The sequence below is a fragment of the Bombina bombina genome, chromosome 9 (assembly GCF_027579735.1).
Source record: "Bombina bombina isolate aBomBom1 chromosome 9, aBomBom1.pri, whole genome shotgun sequence".
Classification (NCBI taxonomy): Eukaryota; Metazoa; Chordata; class Amphibia; order Anura; family Bombinatoridae; genus Bombina; species Bombina bombina.
In genome coordinates this window covers 193,318,954-193,327,949 of record NC_069507.1, presented here as the reverse complement: position 1 = coordinate 193,327,949, position 8,996 = coordinate 193,318,954, and positions in this window count along the sequence as shown.

Genomic DNA, 8,996 nt, shown 5'->3' with positions numbered 1-8,996 from the left:
AATCCTGATTGGCTCTTCTAAATATGGAAAGTGGCTGGAGTTTGACCATTAAAAAAAACAATTGCATCAAAGTATTAAAGGGATAGGAAACCAATTTTTTTCCTTTAATGATTCAGATAGAGCATGTGATTCTAAACAACTTTCTAATTTACTTCTGTTAGCAATTTTACTTTGTTCTCTTGGTATCTTTTGTTGAAAAGCAGAGATGTAAGCTTCGAAGTCGGCCCATTTCTTGAGCACTATATGGCCGCAGATGACAGCACTATTTCCTGCTATGTAGTGCTCCAGTCGCCTACCTAGGTATCTCTTCAACACAGAATGTCATGGGAACAAAGCAAATCTGATAATAGAAGTAAATTGGAAACTTTTTTAAAAATTGTATGCTCTGTATAAAACACAAGCCATTTTTTGGCTCTCATATCCCTTTAATCTGTTCTAAAAATGTTCAGACTCTGGGGCTGATTTATCAAGGGCCGAATATCCCCTGATGACCCTGTTTCCGCGCGAGCCTTCAGACTTGCCGGAAACAGCAGTTATGAAACGGCGGTTTTACGTCTGCTGCTCCTTAACTGGTCCGCCTGCTCTGAGGCTGCGGACATCAATCCGCCCGATCTCATACGATCGGGCTGGTTGACACCCCCTGCTACTGGGCGATTGACCGCAAATCTGTAGGGGACAGCATTGCACAAGCAGTTCACAAGAACTGCTTGTGCAATCGCTATCGGCATTCATCGATGCCTGTGGGACATGATCCGCTGAGTGGATCATGTCAGACAGACCAATTAAAAATTGACCCCTCTGTTCAGACTTCTAGTCTATTTAAAAAGTGTTTACTGACTACAAACAAATGTAAAGTAATGTTTTGTGTTGCTCTGCAGTATCAAAGTCAGAATTTAAAAAAGTCTGCTCTTGCTATATATATTTAACAAGCTAATGCAGCATTCCTTTCCCAGTGCTGGATCATCCCATTAAATTTTTCAGGGATAAAAACACATATCAATTATTAAAGGACCATGAAAAATATTAATCCTCTATTCTGTTATAACACTTTATTTATAAACACAATCCCTTTTTTCAAGATGGTGTGAACATGCACCAGCTGTGATCCTAGCCCGGAAAAGTAAGTTAAAAATAGTCATTTGGAGAAATGAAACTGCATATGAATAACTTGAAGAAGAGCTTATATGACCCCACTTTAAGGAAAACAGCAGCAGGACTATGTCAAGGGATTGGATAAAGCTGGTCATTGTTTGAGGAAGGGACAGGAAGCTCAGCTATCTTTCAGGAGTTTAAAGGGGTAGAGAGGTTACTGCCCAGCCTTCCTTTTGGATGTCAGTGAGCACTGTTGCAGCTGTAGAGGGGTGTGTGGTGTATACTAGTGGTACTGGTGGTGGGTACCTCTTCATTGAGAGACAGGAGAAGCTGGATTATGGGTAGTTTCTTAACATAGAGGGAGACACATTTCTGGTGTGTTTATTATTACAGTCTTGATTAATTGATCTATCTATCTATAATCTATCTATCTATCATCTATCAATCTATCTATCTATCTAATCTATTTATCTATGGCAAGAAAAGGTTAAATGACCCCACATTAGGGAAAACAGTTGCAGGACTATGTCAAGGGACTGGATAAAGCGGGCCATTTTGTAAGGAAGGGACAGGAAGCTTAGCCATCTTTCATGAGTTTAAAGGGGTAGAGAAGCTCCCCCCAGCCTTCACTTTGGATGCTGTTGCAGCTGTAGAGCGGTGTGTGCCTGGGTTGAGTGGTGTATGCCAGTAGTACTGGTGGTGGGTACCTCTTAATAAAGTGGCAGGAGAAACTGGATTATGGTTAGTTCCTAAACATAGAGGGAGACACTTTTGTGAAGCAGGGGCTACTATCACTCCTGGTGTGTTTTAATATTACAATTTTGATCAGTTTATCTATCTATTTATCTATTTCTATATCTGTATCTATCTATCTATGGCAACTAGTTTAAAAATATTTATATCACTGATGGCAGTATATCATCTCCAACATACAAATTTTTCAGCCATCAATTTCTTAAAATTACCTTTATTTCTTTTGCAGGATTTCAAGCCTGCAATAGGATCTTAGTTATGTCCATGGCCATGACGAAGAGCCTATTGCAGGCTTAAAATGTTGTTTGTACACTGTTTGTACCCTGGGACCCTGCAAAAGAAATAAAAGTAATTTTAAGAAATTGGTGGCTGGAAAATTTGTATGTTGGAAGTGTTACTGAGATTTGGCTGGTCTCTTTCTGTGCCCCACTGTACAGGTGTGCTGACCTCCTACTTTGATACGGCAGTATATCATCATCATTAGTAGTATACTTATATCCACCATTCACCATCAATAATGAATTCATTTTTTTTTTACTTTTATGTCACTTTAAAATAAGTATATTGATTTAATTTAAAGATACAAATCCAGCTGTTAACCAAAGCCCAACTTTCTGTACCCTACTCTATGTCATAACTATTTGTGATTAATGAAATATACAGTGCTGGGTTGCATGTTTGACACTGGCTAATACACACACAACTGCACCAATAGTATCAGCTATGTTATGAGCACGCTGACTACAAATGTGCTGTGCACTGCCAACTTTTTCAAGTAATTCTGCACGTTTATAATCAAAATACATGAGATCTGGTGCAGCCACATTAGCTGCTTTGCCAATGGGAAATATTTATTGCAGCAATAACAGTTGTTTCAAATCATTTAAAAAACAGTTCACTAAAGAATATGAAATATTGATACATTTAATCAAGTAAAGTTTAAAAATTCCTTTTAAAGGCATATGTTTTTATATTTTATGAGTGACTGCTAAGTTACAGTGGTTGTTCTCGAACATGATAGCAGGTAGCTTATATTAGTTAATTGTGCCCTAATTAATTTATATGACAATGATTAGTCTAAAACATATAGACACAGAAAGGGAGGGAGGCGTGGCTGCAGGTGAACCAATAAGGAGCGCTCCTTAATCACCGGGCTGATAACACCGGGACGGACAAACTTCAACAAAGCAACTTGACTTATCAGGAGAACAAGGTGAACGAAAGGTGCAGGCACAGGAAATAGGGGCCGAGCAATCCCAAAATACACAGTAGAAAGGAAAGGCAGCACTCTTGATATCAAGAGTGCTGCCTTTCCTTTCTACTAAAACATATAGGCCTAGGGGAGTTCTTCATTAACATAAAAATTATATCTATCTATCTATCATCTCTCTCTCTCTCTCTATCTATCATATATATATATTTATCATCATCTATAATTTAAATATACATATACAGCATATGTGTGTGTGTTTATATTAAATACAAAATGTTTTAATACTGATTTAAAGGGATATGGTATATGAGAAGATGTTGAACTGGAAAGGACTCAAATGTGTATATCCATTGAAAGTACAGGGTGTGTAATACCAGATTGTGAGCTATACTTAGAGCAGGTAGAGATGTGGATAGTACGCCATACGCTATAGATTTATTTTTACATTAATTTCCCTTTAAAGGGATATTAACCCCTTGCACCATTTGGATGTAGGTACTACATCATACTGTATTTTGCCCAGTGTACAGTATTGACGAATGACGTATGTACATATATCCAACACAGAGTCGCATGCTGCGGTTCCTGCTGTTAGCTTAGACAGCAGAGACTGCAGCTGGGGGCAGAAGGCATCTACCTTTATATGGTAAGGAAACACTGATTGTGCTCCCTTACAATAAGAAGGCAGATCACGGATCGCTGCAGAGAGTGATACTGTCTGTGTCACTCTCTGTAACAATCATCGTAGGTTTTAAGTGGTGGGTGGGAAGGAGGCGGTGATTCTTCCCAAGGGAGGAGGGGGGAATCAGGGACGGGCTTCTCTACACTAAAGCAAAAATGTGATTTGTGATTGATGACTGGGAACAGGTGGTTGGTGGGGTCACACATGTCCCACATAAAGCTCAACCTTAGGCCCCACCCTTGTTGCTACTTCCTATATTTTTCACAATTGAGCAGTCAGTTTATCCCCTTGGCTGCCAGTAACACATGAGCACACACACAGCCATGATTTAACACCCCATTGGCTGTTCATCTGTAATGCATAGAGGCATAGGAGGTCTTTAACATTTAGCTAAAACTTTAAAAATACTGGGCATTTAAGCTTCCAGTACTTTTAAATAGATATTTCTAGACACTCAATCTGCAAAAATACTGGACTGTCCAGTTAAATCAAGGACACCTGGCAACCCTAGACCCTACAAAGCAGAAAAAAGGGATCTTGGAGGGGGGAGGTTGGATTGGGCCACTAACACTACAGAAAAAAAATAGCTGCCAGTAGCAAATGTGGAGGTTGGCAGTGGGAGGAGGGAGGATAAGAGAGCTGTTGGGAGACATCAGAGAGTTGGAAGGGTGAGAAGGGACCCCTAAACTACAGAAATAAAGAATATATATTTTCTAAAAAGCCCTAAACTGCATACTGACAGACTGTCTGCCAATACCTAAGATGGTAGCGACCAGTGTGGGGAGAGAGGTGTTTGGAAGGGAACAGGTATGAATCAGGGAGTGGGTGGTGTCAGGAGGGAGGGTAATATCTACACTACAGTAAAAATTAAGCTTACAAGCTGATTAACCCCTTCACTGTCGGAATTTCAGTGGTGTAGTGCAAAGCCTTCTTATTGCCAAAAGCAAATTGCAAAGCCATGCATGTCTGCTGTTTCTAAACAAAGGGAACCCCAGAGAAGCTTTTACAACATTTTGTTTTATAGCTGCAGTAGTTGTGTGTAGATTATTTCAGTAAGAACCCCAAAGTTTGTGAAAAAGTTAGCAATTACCAAAATGGGCCTAGAATGATCAATACCTTTGGTTGTCTACGTTAAAAAATATATACTTTGTGTATCTAAATAAAAAACAAACAAACGGCTAGATTACAAGTTTTGCGCTATGAGGGGTGCGGTGCTAATGAACATTTTTTTCTCACCGCTCACTTACATACAGCGCTGGTATTACGAGTTTTTACAAACCCGGCGTTAAAAGACAAGAAGTGAGCGTAGAGCAAAAAAAATTTGCTCCAAATCTCACTTCAATACCAGCGCTGCTTAAAGGGACAGTATACTGTAAAATAGTTTTTCCCTTAATGTGTTTACAATTGCTTTTTATACCAACTGCAGAGTAAAAAATGTATGAAAATTAGCTTTTTAAGGTCTATTTCTGTATATTAAAGCTCTGATTTTGTGTTTTGAAGCCACAGCCTAATAAAATAGGTTGCGCTTGTAGGTATAATCAGATCTCATTACTGTATCACATTGTGCACATATACCTGCTTCTTTATCTTATATCTGTCCTTAAAACAATCACCAATACTTTGAGAGAACAATGGAAAATCAACATTGTATTACCTTATCTCTGCTTTATCACACTGGGAGTGTAATTTCTTCTGCTGGCTGTGTTTACAAAGCTTATCTATAGCTGGTACGCGCGGCCACAAACTTTCAGAATAGGTGGGGATACCACATGCTAAATTAACAATTTCAAATGCCAATATAAGGGTAAAGGAGCTACTTGTAAACAATTTAATACACTCCAGCAGGTAAAGTGGATCATTGGGAACAAATTAAAGGGGAGAAATTTTTTGAGTAAACTGTCCCTTTAAGTGAGCGGTGAGCTGGTGTAACGTGCTTGTGCACGATTTCCCAATAGGAATCAACGGGGAGAGCCGGCTGAAAAAAAGTCTAACACCTGCAAAAAAGCAGCGTATAACTCAAACAACCCCCCAACAGTAAAACCCACCACCCCCACAACCAACCCCCCAAATAAAATACTAGCTAAAAAAACCTAAGCTCCCCATTGCCCTGAAAAGGGCATTTGGATGGGCATTGCCCTTAAAAGGGCAGTTAGCTCTTTTGCAGACCCAAACTCTAACCTAAAAATAAAACCCACCCAATACACCCTTAAAAAAACCTAACACTAAGCCCCTGAAGATCGACTTACTGTTCTGAAGATCCGACATCCATCCTCAAGGAAGCGGCAGAAGTCTTCATTCAACCGGGCCGAAGTCCTCAACGAAGCCGGGAGAAGTCTTCATCCAAGCCGGGTGAAGTGGTCCTCCAGACGGGCAGAAGTCTTCATCCAGACAGCATCTTCTATCTTCATCCATCAGACGCGGAGCGGCTCCATCTTCAAGACATCCGACGCAGAGCATCCTCTTCATCCGACGGACTAACGATGAATGACGGTTCCTTTAAGTGACGTCATCCAAGATGGCGTTCCTTAGATTCCATTTGGCTGATAGAATTCTATCAGCCAATTGGAATCTAAGGGATGCCATCTTGGATGACATCACTTAAAGGTACCTGCATTCAGTAAGAAGACTCCGGATGAAGAGGATGCTCTGTGTCGGATGTCTTGAAGATGGAGCAGCTCCGCGTCGGATGGATGAAGATAGAAGATGCCGTCTGGATGAAGACTTCTCCTGGCTTCATTGAGGACTCCGGCCCGGTTGGATGAAGACTTCTGCTGCTTCCTTGAGGAGGGATGTCCGGTCTTCAGAACAGTAAGTCGATCTTCAGGGGGATAGTGTTAGGTTTTTTTAAGGGTGTATTAGGTGGGGGGTTTTTAAGGTTAGGGTTTGGGCCTGCAAAAGAGCTAACTGCCCTTTTAAGGGCAATGCCCATCCAAATGCCCTTTTCAGGGCAATGGGGAGCTTAGGTTTTTTTAGCTAGTATTTTATTTGGGGGGTTGGTTGAGTGGGTGGTGGGTTTTACTGTTGGGGGGTTGTTTGTATTTTTTTTTACAGGTAAAAGAGCTGATTACTTTGGGGCAATGCCCCGCAAAAGGCCCTTTTAAGGGCTATTGGTAGTTTAGTTTAGGCTAGGGTTTTTTTTATTTTGGGGGGTTGGGCATTTTTTTATTTTGATAGGGCTATTAGATTAGGTGTAATTAGTTTAAATATCTGTAATTTGTTTTTTATTTTCTGTAATTTAGTGTTTGTTTTTTTTGTACTTTAGCTAATTTAATTTAATTTAGGTAATTGTATTTAATTTAGTTCATTTATTTAATTATAGTGTAGTGTTAGCTGTTATTGTAACTTAGGTTAGGTTTTATGTTATAGGTAAATTTGTATTTATTTTAGCTAGGTAGTTATTAAATAGTTAATAACTATTTAGTAACTATTCTACCTAGTTAAAATAAATACAAACTTGTCTGTAAAATAAAAAAATGCCCATAGCTAGCTACAATGTAAGTATTAGTTATATTGTAGCTAGCTTAGTTTTTATTTTATAGGTAAGTATTTAGTTTTAAATAGGAATAATGTAGTTAATGATCGTAATTTTATTTAGATTTATTGTAATTATATTTAAATTAGGGGGTATTAGGGTTAGACTTAGGTTTAGGGGTTAACACATTTAGTATAGTGGCAGCGACGTTGGGGGCGGCATATTAGGGGTTAATAAGTGTAGGTAGGCGGCGGCGATGTTAAGGGCGGCATATTTGGGGTTAATCATATTTAACTAGTGTTTGCGAGGCAGGAGGGCGGCGGTTTAGGCGTTAATATGTTTATTATAGTGTTGGCGATGTTGGGGGTGGCAGATTAGGGGTTAATAAGTGTAGGTAGGTTGCGGCGACATTGGGGCGGCAGATTAGGGGTTAATAAATATAATGTAGGTGTCGGCGATGTTGGGGGCAGCAGATTAGGGTTCAGAAATATAATGTAGGTGTCCGGAGCGGCAGATTAGGGGTTAAAAAATGTATTTTAGTTTTTGCGATGCGGGAGGGCCTAGGTTTAGGGTTTAATAGGTAGTTTATGTGTGTTAGTGTACTTTTTAGCACTTTAGTTATGAATTTTATGTTACGGCGTTGTACCATAAAACTCATAACTACTGACTTTTAAATGCGGTAGGACTTTGACGGGGTAGGGTGTACCGCTCACTTTTTGGCCTCCCAGGACAGACTCGTAATTCCAGCGCTATGGAAGTCCCATAGAAAAAAGACTTTACAAAGTTTACGTAAGTCGTTTTGCGGTAAGGTCAAAAAAGTGTGCGGTGACCCTAAACCTTCAAGGCTCGTAATACCAGCGGGCGTAAAAAAGCAGCGTTAGGACCTGTTAACACTGCTTTTTTATCTTACCGCAAAACTCATAATCTAGCCGAAAGGCTCTAGTTCTTTTTAAATGGAGTGAATAGCAAAAATGCTAAAAATGTTTGGTACTTTGGGCATTCCCTATATTCTATATTCCCGATAGTGAAGAGGCTAAATACATCTTGATTTTGTGCAAATAAAATAAGCTTTGGCCCCCACTTCCTACAGAGACTAAAAAGCTAAATTTGTGAAATAGGTTGCCTGCTTTATTAAATGGGTCCATAGTTCTCATCAGTCCCATATTTCCTGGGACAGTCCCTGTATTTTGTTGTCTTTGGAAATGTCCCCTCCAAGAGATTTGGTGGGCTGCAGCTGAGCTGGGGCATGTGTGACACAAGTTAATGGGGAGAAGCAGCCGGTGAGATTGTGCATATTCTGCTTGATCACTCAGAGCAGGTCTAAGCAGGGATTCCTTGCTGCACATTCTCTGAGTGATCAATATTAAAACTGCCACAAATCAGAAGAAAAAACACTTGCAAACAGCTCCTTCACATTAGGTAAGGAGCTGTGGTGATGTTTGGTAAAAGAGGGGGGATTACTTGGCTACTATTGTAGATAATTTATTGTTTGCATATTTGCATTATTTAGTTTGACAGCAGTCTTCGGCCTAGATTTGGAGTTTGGCGGTAGCCGTGAAAACCAACGTTAGAGGCTCCTAACGCTGGTTTAAGGCTACCTCCGGTATTTGGAGTCACTCAAAAAAGGGTCTAACGCTCACTTTTCAGCCCCGACTTTTCCATACCGCAGATCCCCTTACGTAAATTGCGTATCCTATCTTTTCAATGGGATTTTTCTAACTCCGGTATTTAGAGTCGTGTCTGAAGTGAGCGTTAGAAATCTAACGACAAAACTCCAGCCGCAG